General features: G+C 54.2%; 1 protein-coding gene across 6 annotated transcripts in view; it reads right to left on the reverse strand.

Annotated features, from left to right (window-relative positions):
* Positions 1–12,844, reverse strand: part of LINGO1 (leucine rich repeat and Ig domain containing 1) — a 212,984-nt gene that overhangs the window by 91,672 nt on the left and 108,468 nt on the right. The window contains exon 1 of one of the 6 annotated variants that reach the window (XM_011982685.1): positions 6,247–6,360. The exons of the other annotated variants lie outside the window; for them this stretch is intronic. The gene's annotated coding sequence lies outside the window, so the exon portion shown is untranslated. Of the gene's footprint in view, positions 1–6,246; positions 6,361–12,844 lie in introns of those variants that run through there. 6 annotated transcript variants of the gene reach the window in all.

Raw genomic sequence — 12,844 nt, forward strand, 5'->3', positions numbered from 1 at the left:
GATGAGGAGAAAAGAGGCAGGGGAGAATGAGAGAAGTCTCTTCTTTGGCTTCCAGCAGCTTTCTACTCACCCAGTTCCTGCCCCAAAGCACCCCACCTCCCTGGCTGGGTGGGAACCCAGGAGGCCCCAAGTTGATCAAGGGGCCCGAGAAGGCTTGTGACATAGTTTGGGTATCTATCGCCTCCAAACAGCACGCTGAAATGTGGCCCCCTGTGTTGGAGGTGGGGCCTGGTGGAAGATGTTTGGGTCATGGGGCAGATCATTTACGAATAGTTTGGTGCCGTTCTTGCCCCCTAAGGAGGAACGAGTTCTCACTCTATTCGTTCCCATGAGAACGGATGGTTAAAAAGAGCCTGGCACCTACCTCCACCCACGGCTCCCTCACTTCCTTCCTCTTGTCATGCGATGCCAGCTCCCCTTCGCTGTCTGCCATGAGTGGAAGCTCCCTGAGGCCCCCTCTCCTGATGCAGATGCCAGCACCATGCTTGTACAGCCTGCAGAACCATGACCCAAACATACTCCTTTTCTTTATAAATTACCCAGCCTCAGGTATTCCCCTAAAGTAACACACAAACGGACTAAGAGAGCTTGCACGGGGCCAGGAGTTTGGGGGTATGGTTAAAGAGAGACGAAGGTCCAGCTGAAAGCTAGGACCCAAAAGCCACCTGGGGGCTGAGGCTAGTAGAGGGGGTCAGGGAGGCCCAAGAGAACAGGTGTCACAGGTGGTGCCTGAAGCCCCACACTAGAGCTTCATGCCTTTGGGTGATCCAAGGTGTTTAGTTCTCCCAAGGCTTTTGCACCTGGGAGAGGCAACAACTAGGAATATTGGCAGTGGATGGTAGGGCTGTGGGGCTCTGCCCCATCCTTCACTAACACACTGTTTCTTGGCTCAAGTGTTTTGCCCTCTCTGGTTCCTAGTCATCCCGTCTGCAACATGAAGTGTCCAGGCCTAAGGCTGGGGGACACCTGCATCAGGCGGGTGGAGAGGCCCCAGACAAGCTGCCTCTCCCCATGCCAAGCAGGAGTGTTGACCCTGTTACAGCACCTGCCATTCCCGAGGGATCATGTGCCTGGGGTATGGTATCACAGATGACCCCACCCTCCACCCCAGGGGCCTGGGGAGGAGGCTTTGCCTCCTTCAGTTAGTGTTCCCATTTAGAAAGCATCAACAGAACATAGGCCACATGCTCAGCACAACATGCCATGGCCTTCTTGCAGCCTCTCAATGAGACCGTGATGCAGGTATCAGTATTCTAATTCTCCAGGTAAAGAAACTGAGGCTCAGACCAAAGTGGCCAGAAAGAGTTGCAGACTGGCCCCATGAGGGTGGTTTGGTTCAGCACCCCGGACAGCTGCCTTCCTGACTACCTGACTACTCCCAGTCCACCTGGGCTACACACACACACCAATGGCTAAGCTTGCTCTTCCCAATCCCTGATCCTATCTAAACTCCACCCAGCTTTTCCCAGCAGCTCCAGCGGCATGGCTGTGTTCTGTGCCACACAGCACTGAGACTTCAACAATGCAGCTCTTGCTCCCTAATACTTCTGTCTTAAATCTCATTCTCCCAGCAGCTCCTTGAGGCAGGCGACAGTCTCTTTCCTTCTTTCTTTAACAGAGTCCAGCCACACAGAGGGGACTGGGGAGAACCCACTGGCTTTGGAGCAGGCAGATGTGAATGAGAACTGAGCTGGGAACTACTGGGCACATTGCTTTGCCTCACTGAGCTTCAGATCCCCCAGCTGTGAAGCGAACTGCTCTGTCCATCTTGCAGGCTTGCAGATGAGCCAGGGCAAAGGGTTACTCCTTCCTCATGTCAGCAGGGGCCTCCTTCCAACTCTCCCTGAGTCTCTTCCTCCTGGAACTTCACTTAAATTCTGGACCACTTCCCCCATGAAATTTTCCAAATGACTCACAAATGGGGGGATTCTTGTTACTGAGAAATGTCAGGAAGGCCCAAGAGAACAGCTGGTACAGTGCCTGGAGTCCCACTCTTAGAACGTGATTGTTTCATGTCCTTGTGGGTTCTCAGTTCCTACAAGGGTTTTGAGCCAGGAGGAGGGAACACCTAAGAATATTGGCAGTGGGAGGTAGGGTTCTGGGTCCCTCCATTACTAACACACTTTGTGTCTTGGAACAAGTGTCTTTCCCTCTCTGAACCTCATCTGCAACATGAGGTGTCCAGGCCTACAGCAGGAAGGGTGGCACTCTTCCCACCGCTCCCTGGAAGCAAAGCAGGAAAGGCTTGTGGCGTGATGTCAGGGATACTGGGAAGGACCCTCCAGAGCCCTAAAATCCAGGACCACAATGCTCAAAATGCCTCCACTGGGGCTGACGCATTCCTTTAATCTCTAACAAAGAGAGAAGCCCAATTCTTGGGGTTGATGGGCCCCTACAGACAGGCTCTGCCCGGTCCCCAGCTGCTGGGGACAGGACCTGCCTGCATGCCTCAGACTTTGCAGGAAGGTCTCCTTGACCATCCTCAGGCCTAGTTGGCCTTCCTAGGAAGTTTTGGCTTGAGGAAGGCTGAACTCACAGGCCCCAGTCTAGGCAGAAAGAGGAAGAAGATTCTATGGGGGACCCATAGGAAGAGAGCTCTGCCAAAGGTCCCTCTGCCCCAGGAAGGAATGCTGAGGGAGCCTGAAAAGGAAAAAAGAGACAAGGAGTTTGAGTCCGGTCTCTGCCACTTAACAAGCTGTGACCTCAGAAAGACACTTTATCTTTTTGAGTTCCAGTTTCCTAATCTTAAGATGGGGGCAATAATATCCACCATCAGTGGTCCACAGGGCGCCTCATGCACGGCAAGTTCTGAAGGATCTGCAGAAGCTATGACCATTCAAGCTTCTGCTCATCAAGGCTCAGAGAAGTGGCATCAGCCTTGAGCAGTTGACTAACAGGCCCCATGGGAGAGACAAGCAGAGAGCTCAGAGGGAGTGTGGATGAGGCAGGGCCTCCAATCTGCCTCTGAGGCTACACATAGAGCACTATGCTGAGCCCCAACCATGGCCACACATTGAGCCCCGATCCTGGTCACACACTGAACCCCAAGCCTGATCACAAACTGAACCCCGACCCTGGTCAGACACTGAGTCCCAACTCTGGTCATACACTGAGCTCTGACCCTGGTCCACACTGAGCCCCAACTCTGGTCACACACTGAGCCCCAACCCTGGTTAGACACTGAGCCCCAAATCCAGTCAGACGCTGAGCTCTGACCCTGGTCACACACTGAGCCCCAATTCCAGTCAGACGCTGAGCTCTGACCCTGGTCACACACTGAGCCCCAACTCTGGTCAGACACTGAGCTCTGACCCTGGTCACACACTGAGCCCCAACTCCAGTCAGACACTGAGCCCTGACCCTGGGCACACACTGAGTTCTGACCCTGGTCACAGACTGAGTTCTGACCCTGGTCACACGCTGAGCCCTGACCCTGGGCACACACTGAGCCCCGACCCTGGGCACACACTGAGTTCTGACCCTGGTCACACGCTGAGCCCTGACCCTGGGCACACGCTGAGCCCTGACCCTGGTCAGACACTGGGCCCTGACCCTAGTCACACAGCTTAACCCTTGACACACTAAGCAATGGTCACACAGTGAGCCTTAACACCAGTCATAGACTGTGTTCTGACCCTGGATACATATTTAGCTCTCACCATGGACACACTGAGCCCTGGTCCCACCCTGAACCCTGTCTCTGGTCCCACAATGTAAATCCTGACCCTGGTTGCACGCAGCCCTGACAGTCACTAGCCACCATGCCCAGTTTGCACCAGAGACCAGTGTCATGGTCTAGGCCCTAGGGAGGGTGGCCAGGCTCCCATTTCCTTGTGGAGAATTTACTGGGTTAATCTTCTGTCATATGAGCTGGCTCATCCCTGACAGAGGTGCAGGGAGATGCCGCTACCCCATGCCACACACACACACACACACCAGTCCACTTCCAGCACCCTGGGCCTTGCTTTCCAGGCTCCCCGACCAGTTTTATTCCCTGACCACAACTCCACAACCCAAGCCCTGGAGATGCTCCTTGGCTCCCAGCTCAGAAGAGAGGAAGGTGAGACTGGAATGCTGAAGGAAAGGGCGCTTTGCTTCACTTATTCGCAGGGCTCACTGCCCAACGGGGGACACTGAGGTAACTGGGAGGTGCATGGTGGCCCCAGGGCTCCCGTCCTGGTCCAGGGCTCTTTCCACCCAGTCCTCTGGCTACCTAGAGGTTTCCCTCCTCTCAGTGCCCACACCGCCCAGCTGGCAGAGGAGGGCCCCTGTGATAGGGGCAGGCAAGTGCCAAGCACCCTCCCAAGACCAAGAAGGTGAGGTGGCAGGGGCTGGTAAAGCCTCGGGGAGCCACCCTGTCCTGGGCTCTGCCACCCTCGGAAAGCCCTGACTTGGAGCTAATTTTTTACTTCTTCTCAGGCTGAACAATGGAATATTCTGGATCCTCTCAGGCACAATGGTGCCAAGGGGCTGAGCTGTCCCCAGTCTTGCAGGGTGGCTGAGGCCTTCTGGGCTGCATGTCCTAGGGGAGAGTCAGCCACTGACTCCAGACATGGCCCCGGGTGAAGACCACCGTGGTCACACTGGAGGTGAGGGGCCCACTGATGCCTGAAATCCCAGCACTCATTCACCCTGTAGGGCAAAGCACTGCTCTTCTCAAACGCATGCTGAGATGGGGCCAACAGCTCTGGGTCCCACCCTGGCTTGGAGTACTGCCAGCTGTGTGGCCCGGGGTGGGCTGCACTTTACCTTTCTGAGCTTTGGATCCCTTGTCTGTAAGATGGGGATAATCATATACAAATCCCATTGTTGTCACAGCTAAGATCCTGATATCCTTGCCATCTCCCCTTGATGTCCTACAAACACCTCATCATTCCTCGTCCCCAAACCTCTCCTTCTCCAGGGCTCCTTCCTTGGCAAACGTCTCCACCATCAACCCAGCTGCCCAAACTAGAAACCTTGCCTCTCTGTGATATCCCCACCCAACCCAGCACCTTTGTCCTGGATCAGGCCCACCACGGCCTGCCAGACCCCCTGGAGTGGCCCACCTTACTCTTCTGTGTCCTTGTGTCCCTCTGCTCTTCACCCGGCAGCCAGGGCAGCACTGTTGAAGCCTAAGTTAGATTAGGTCCCTTCCCTGCTTAAAACCCTCCAGCAACTTCCTCTTTCTCTTAGACCAAAACCCACCCACCCTCCTCACTATTGGCCCCAGGTTCGGTTTGACCCAGCCCTGACCACCTACCCAACCCCACCTCCTCTGGTTCTCTTCCTGCTACCCCACAAGTTTCCTTCCAGCTCCTCAACACACCAAGGTTCTCCAGGACATGGAATGCTCTTCCTGTTCCTTGCACACAGCTCCTTCTTATCCATCTGATAATGGGATAAGATGCCTCCTCAGAGAAGCCCTCCCAGACTGCCCAGTCTCAGTGTGCCAGAAGCCCCCTAGCTGCATTCTCTATTGTTCTCTTGTTCTGCTCATTACAATTTGCAATTATACATCTACTTGCTTATTTACTTACTACTTGTCACCACCCCAATCCCAAGACGAACTGTGAGCTTCACTCGGAAAGGGGCCATGGCTGCCTTGCTCACTAGGCCATGCCTAGCCCCTAGCACAGAGCCTGGAACACAGCAGGTGCTCAAGAAGCAGGAATCCCTGCTGAGGAGCAGACCAGAGACTCCACCCTCTCTGCTTCCCCAGTCAGACCCAGAAGCTATAGCCAGAGTTCCAGAGGAGGTGCTGGCAGGACAGACACATGGATAGGCATGGTTCTGCCTCCATGGGCAATGCCCATGGCTGTGGCAGTGCCAGGATGCCACACGGATTCCCTGCAGGGGACAGTACAGCTAGGGACTGAGCAGAGAAGGACCTGCAACTACTGAGACCATGCCAGCAGCTGGGTGTTCTTGAAGCAAATTGCCTCAGCAGGTGGCAGGCTGCAGGCAGAGATGCTAGAGGGGAACAGGATGTGCCATGTCTTCTGATGCTCCAGGAGAGAGAGAGAGAGAGAGAGAAAGAGAAAGAGAGAGAGAGAGAGAAAGACAAGGGAGAAATGGTGGTGGTGGGAGGAGGAGGAGAAGGAGAAGTCCAAATGGAAGTGTGCTCCACCCCACATTATGCAGACAGGAGAAAGAAAAGGGCCTCCATGGTCAAGCTCCTCTGGAAAGTAGAAGCAATGTAGGTTCACTTCCTGCTACATGCCTAATGATGGGCACCTGACACCTGTGGCCACAGACCCTGCTCACCATGACTCTTGAAGCACAAATGATCCCGACCATTCTGCAGATGAGAAAACAGCTCAAAATGGCCACATGGCTTGCCCAAGGGGGCACCACCAGCAAGAGATGGAGCTTAAAATCAGGTCAGCACTGGGGCACCAGGGATTTTAGCCAGACATCAAGAAAATCCCCTAAACAAGTCAGGGAGAAACCCTGATCCCAGGAAGGGCTAGGGTCTCCCAGAAGCTGGTGGGCAAAAGGACTGGACAAGTGGCTGAGGGCAGGAGGCTGAACCTATTAACTTCCAGAGTCCCACCCAGCTGTGACATTCTGCAACCACTGCGTAAGCTCCAGCAGCCTCCAGGAGGGTGAGCTCAGGAAGAGGCTGGGCAGTCCCTGAGAACCCCTGGGGGAGGCTCTGACCATCAGGATTTGCCAGGACGCCAGGCAGGAGCACAGGCACCAATCCAAGGTGGTTCTATTCTCTGTGGGAGGTCCTGACCTTCTAGGGCCACCAACGGAGATGTGGGTGACCACAAGTCCCAGAAGAAAAGGGGCTAGAAAGGACGAGATGAGGGAGAGAAGGAGCTCTCTCCTATGGCCAAACCAGCCAGCAGGGAACCCTGTCCCACAGTTTTGACAGGTATCAGGCACCAGCTTGCCCAGAATTTCTGTCTTGCACAAGGTAATTACAGTTCTTCCTGTGTAGTGAGATGGTTTTTAAAGGCCATTCAAAAGAAATTTCCTATAATGAGGTGAAGGGGTTTATAGTGTTAGACATCAAGGAAGCTGGTAATTGGTGGGACCCAGGCTGAGTCCTGGAGTGAAGCGACGCGTTTCCACATCTAAAAGGCGAGAAGAGCAGGAGGGTGGATGGTGAGCCCTGGGAAGGAGGACAGAAACTTTACCGGCAGCCCGGTGTGCCCTGAAGAGCAGAGTGGGGCATCGGGAGGCTGGAACCCTGTTGGGGCAGAGGAAACTGATGGAGCTGGGGCTGGTCAGGAGCAGGGGAAAACCTACAGGAGTGAAGCCACAGGGTGGAAGTCTGGGCTCAGAAGGAAAACGAAGGTACCAGGTTGAATAGTGTCCCCCCAAATTCATGTCCATCTGGAACCTCAGAATGTGACCTTATTTGGAAATAGGGTCCTTGCTGAGGTAATCAGTTACAAGGAGGTCATACTGGAATAGGGTGGGTCCTGATCCAACGACTGATGTTCTTATGCAAGAGATCAGCTTGCCCAGGTGCAGTGGCTCATGCCTGTAATTCCAGCACTTTGGGACTTTGGGAGGCCAAGTCAGGCAGATCACCTGAGGTCAAGAGTTCGAGACCAGCCTGGCCAACAGGGTGAAACCCAGTCTCTAATACAAAAATTAGACAGACGTGGTGGTGGGCACCTGGATCTCCAGCTACTCAGGAGATTAGTGGGTTCAAGGCAGAAGAATTGCTTGAACCCAGGAGGCGGAGGTTGCAACGAGCAGAGATCCTACCACTGCGCTCCGCAGACACACTTAGGGGAGGAGGCCATGTGAAGATGGAGGCAGAGGCTGGAGTGATGCATCTTCAAGCCAAGGAATGCCAGCAACACCAGGAGCTGGGAGAGGCCAGGAACATCCTCCCCTAGAGCCCTCAGAGAGAGTACGGCCCTGCGGGCACATTGGTCTCAGACTTCTAGCCTCCAGAGCTGTGAGAGAGTAATTTCTATTGTTTTAAACCACCAGGTTTATAGTAATTTGTTACGGCAGCTCTAAGAAACTAGTACAATAATTGTTCTAACAACTGCAACTATCTGGCCATGGAAAATGGCCTCAAAATGGGGTGAGCCTCCCACCTGCAGAGGTGTGCGAGCAAAGCTGGAGCATGCTCAGTGCCCCCAGAACTCTGGACAGCTCCCAAGGCAGGTTCACAGTTCGTCTTCCATTTGACCTCACTGTATGCAGGGAGCCATACAGACAGGGTCATCATTCCCCTCCCACGGGTTTGGAAACTGAGGCCAAGAACCTGCTCAAGAGCACAGAGTGGCCAGAGTCAGGGACAGCGGCAGGCCTGGAATCCCGGCATCCTGACCGCCAGTTTCGGGCTGGTTCAGGCTCACTGACTTGGGTCCTCCTTTTGTGCCTTCTCTGTCTCTAGATTCAACTGTGGTTCAATGTCCTGGAAGGCAGAGAAAAACCCAGCTTCCCTGTACCTGGCTGTTCCAGACTGAAAGTGGCATCACTGCTGAAAGGCCTTTCCCAGCTCTCTCCTGAAGCTTTCCAGTGGCGCTGCAGGCCCACTTCTCTGACGTGCCTGTCCTGATGGAGCCACAAGCTTCTCAGACATGACTTGACTTATGGAGAAGCTACACTAGCTGGTAGGCCCTTGATGAGCACCTACTGTGTGCAAAGCCCTGGCACAGTGGAGGGTGGGGGTAAACACAGGGAAGGTAGGAGCCAACGTATCAGGGACTGAGTCCATCCATATCAGACCACCCAGTGAGACCCCACACTGTGTCCCCAGACCTAGTTTGGCTTCTCACTGGGCATCGCAGACCCTCATCAGGAGGATGGAGAGAGATAGTAAAAGGGTGGGTCTGAGGAGGGCACTGGGGAGTTGGAGCAGTGAAGAGGAGCCCCCCCATGGAGGAGGAAGGGAGAAGAGAGGGTGGCCGAGGGAAGCTGCAGCTCCTCTGGTTTCTCCTGCTCCTTCCAGGCCTCTGGATTCCCAGGGGGGCGGGGGCCACCCTGGGCTATCCCTCACCCACACCCACACCTGGCATTCAGCTCCTCCCTCCCCGTGTCTGCCTGCATTGCTGGAGAACTTCGGGAAGGCCCTTCAGCTCTGACACCAAATGAAGCAGGAGCATGGCCAAGCTTGCCAGCCCAGGTGGCCCAGCTCTAAATGCTGGTTAATTGGCACTGAGTGGCAGAGGGACATGAGGAATGGGCTTTGAAGTCACCTGGTGGGACTTGTCCAGCAGGAACAATGGGCCACCCGGCTGGTAGAGAGTCTCGGCTCCTAATTAGGAACTACTTTGAACATGGAGGCATCAGATTAATGAGGTTTACAGCGCTCAGTTTCACGGTGTGGCAGGCTGCCTCTGTTCTCTGATCGCAGTTTGATGCCAAAACCTTGTTCTCTAAATCAAAGGTTCTCCAGAAACCCCGTTTTCTGACGCGCCTTGGATTTCTGCTGGGCGTCTCTGCCAGGGAACTAAAAGCCTTCACCTTCACTCCTTCACTCTGCCATGGTGCTGGCTTTTGTTTCGCTGAAGACTTCACAGGGCTGGAACACCTCACACAGCCCACCTGGGAGGGAGGACAGGGTGGCCGGGGTAGCCCCATTCAGCAGAGGGTGCTTGCTCAAGGTCACACGGCAAGCTGGCCAACCGTGCCGGGCTGCCAGGCCCCCAGATTGCAAGGCCTCTCTGCTCTTGGCAGCTTTGAAGGTGCCAGGCCATGGAGGATCCACTGGCCAATTTCTCGCTGTTGGCATCTGTTCACAGGCCTCAGGGGCCTCTGGTTCACCATTCTTGGGAGAAGATTGAGACGTCTGCAGGAGGCAGCCCGCACGGCCTTGCTTTCCGCCTCTTCTGCTCCAGCGGGGCGCCTTCTTCCCCAGCCCCCTCTCTGAGCCTTTGCTCACCCAGAGCCCTCTCCTCTTCCCCTCCAGAATCTCTCTTCTCTGATCCATTTCATTAAACTCGCACCGCCCTTCAAAACCCAGCTCAACCCTTGCTCTTTCTTTGTCACCACAGTCCCTGGATCTTTCTCTTCTTCTCCAAGAATTTCAGTCTCAAATCCCTGTTTCCTTGAACAACTGCTTCTTGCCCTATGTTCCACTGTTTAACATTACTATATTTGCTTATTATTTTGTCCTGTCTCCCCTGTGAGACTGTGGCTTAAAGAGAGGCATGGTGCCTGTGTCACCTCTGTGTCCCCGACAGTGAAGCCTGGCTGATAATGAAGATTCCATCCTCCTTTGGCACTCTGGGGTCCACAGGGAGAGTAGACACCTTCCTGCCCTGTTTCCCCAACTTCCAAGTGGGCCTGAGGTCTGCATCCTGCTTCCTTCATGAGGCTGCTGAATGAGTGTGGGAAAAGATGGCAGCCCTGGGGCAAAGACAGGGAGGCTGGGGAACACTGAGGCTTGGACAAGTCAATTCCTCTCTAAGCCTCAGGTTCCCTATCTGTAGATAGGGTTAACCCGAGGATTCACAGGATGCATGCATTAAAACGCAATCCTCACGTCCACCTTGGGAGTATGTACTGTCATTCTGCTCTATTTTACAAATGAAGAAAGGCCCAGAAAAGTTGGAGGAGGCAGTGCTGAAACCCAGGAAATACGCGGCTCTGGAATCCAGCCTCCACCACACCACTGACTTTCAAGCAGACCCTCTGCACGCTTCAGCAGAGCTTGTTCCTTCTGAAACGTGCTTACCCTCTCTGGGCCTCTGTTCTCCCCTCTGAGGGGTGGGCACACAGTGACATTCTGCAGATGATTTTTGCTCGGCCAGGGGAGGCTGATGTGCTCCCTGCTCCTTGAGGCTCTTTCAGACCTCAGGTCCAAATTCCTCCCATCTACAGTGGTTCTGTCCCTGTGGGGCCTAAGAGGTGGCTGTGCCTCCCCTACCTCTGCCTTAGAACTTCCTGGCCACTTCACTTCACCCACACAGGGCTTCTGTCTGTCCTTCCCTGCACCTCAACCCTTGCATCCTTCTAGGTGACTTCCCCATGCTGGAGGTGCCCCAACCGCCTGCCTCCAGTCACCTTCAGCTGCCATTCCCTCCAGCCTCTATCCCAGGCCACACCCTGGCCCTGTCACCACCATGGCTCCTGGTCAAACCTCCCATTTGGCCCTCCAGCTCCTCTCTTTACAATCCTCTCACTGCACCAAGACCTTCACACTTCACCTTCCATCACTGCCCTTCCACCCTCACTGCCCTTGGTGAGCTTGAGTTCCATGGTCTATCAGCATAATTGATGCTCAAATACCTTGCCCCCCTCCCCCTGGGCAGTACTTTCATAAAACCCCAACCTGGATGAGTCCAACCATCTTGGCACTTATAGCTGGGAGGCCCAATACAGCTAGAGAAATGACCCCACCGTGAAGGCTGTGCCCTCTGTGAGCTTGAATCCTAAATCTCCAGCAATTCCCGCACTGTCTGGTAGTCCCAGCTCTAGCCACCAGCCAGCTCACCGCCCCACTCTCCAATCCCAGCTCTAGCCACCAGCCAGCTCACCGCCCCACTCTCCAACCTGGCAGTGGCCCCACCTCCACCCTCCTCCTGCCTCCCCTCCTCCATGTGACTCGTTACTCTCCACTGAGACCTCACTTTGTTTTCACTGGGGAAGCAGAAGCCAGCAAATGTGAACCCCAGTCCTCTGCCCCTGCACATTCTAGAAGCCCACCAGCTTTGGCCTGCACCCGCCTTCCTGCCTGATGAGGGGTCTCACTGCTGTTAAAGGTTACTGGCTCCACTTGGACTCCGAACCCACCCCTCTCATCCCCAGGAATTCAGCTCCGTCCCATCATTATGTTATCTTTTAACATCACCTGTCTCTCCCTCTTTACTGGGTCTTTTCTTCTTCCCAGCAGCAAACAATTGTGTTCTGGTATCTGCCATCCTTTAAAAATCCCCTTCCTTCATTATGCTGAAGTTTTTTTTTTTTTTTTGAGGCAGAGTCTTACTCTGTCACCTAGGCTGGAGTGCAGTGGTATGATCTCGGCTCACTGCAACCTCCGCCTCCCTGGCTCAAGCAATTCTCCCACCTCAGCCTCCCAAGTAGCTGGGATTACAGGCACCCACCACCATGCCCAGTTAATTGTATGTATGTATGTGTGTGTGTGTGTGTGTGTGTGTGTGTTTTGTAGAGATAGGGTTTCACCGTGTTGCCCAGGATGGTCTTGAACTCCTGAGCTTAAGTACTCTGCCTGCCTCAGCCTCCCAAAGTGCTGGGATTACAAGCATGAGCCACTGTGCCCGGCCTATGCTGAGTTTTTAAAAAATTAATCTCAAAAGGTGATATACTGTATGATTCCATCTATGTAACACTCATGAAATAACAAAATTACAGAGGAGGACAAATTAGTAGCAGCCAAGCAGTAGGCGTGGGAGCAGGGTTGGGCAGGGAGGGGTGTGCTGGCACAGACAGTCTTGTAGTGTGGCGCAGATCTACGTCTCCATTGTGGTGCCGGATACACACACAGGACTATATATAAACACACATACACACGAGTGCATGTATAACTGGTGAAATTAGAATCAGGTTTGTGGACTGTGCCAACGTCAGTGACCTGTCTCTGATATTGTCCTGGAGTTATTCGAGGCTGGGTAAAGGTGCACCCAGCATCATGCCCACAGCTGACTGACTTTGCCCTTCCTTTGGGAACCCTCTCCTGGCTTCTGGGATTCCACATCCTTCTGGCTTTCCTCGCACCCCCTAGATGTACCTTCTCAGCCTCCTGTGAAGGTTCCTTCTCCTCCCTCAACTCTGCACGGTGGTAACTCCAGAGTCCAGGACTTGGTCCTCTCTCCACCATCCATGTCACTTCCTGGGTGGTCCTTGCTTTGCCCAGGTCTCTAAACCCCATCTATAGTTGCTGGTTCCCATGTCTCCATCCCCTACACAGACCTCTCCCCGAGCT

Source organism: Mandrillus leucophaeus, unplaced genomic scaffold, assembly GCF_000951045.1.
Source record: "Mandrillus leucophaeus isolate KB7577 unplaced genomic scaffold, Mleu.le_1.0 Scaffold241, whole genome shotgun sequence".
In the NCBI taxonomy this organism is placed as follows: Eukaryota; Metazoa; Chordata; class Mammalia; order Primates; family Cercopithecidae; genus Mandrillus; species Mandrillus leucophaeus.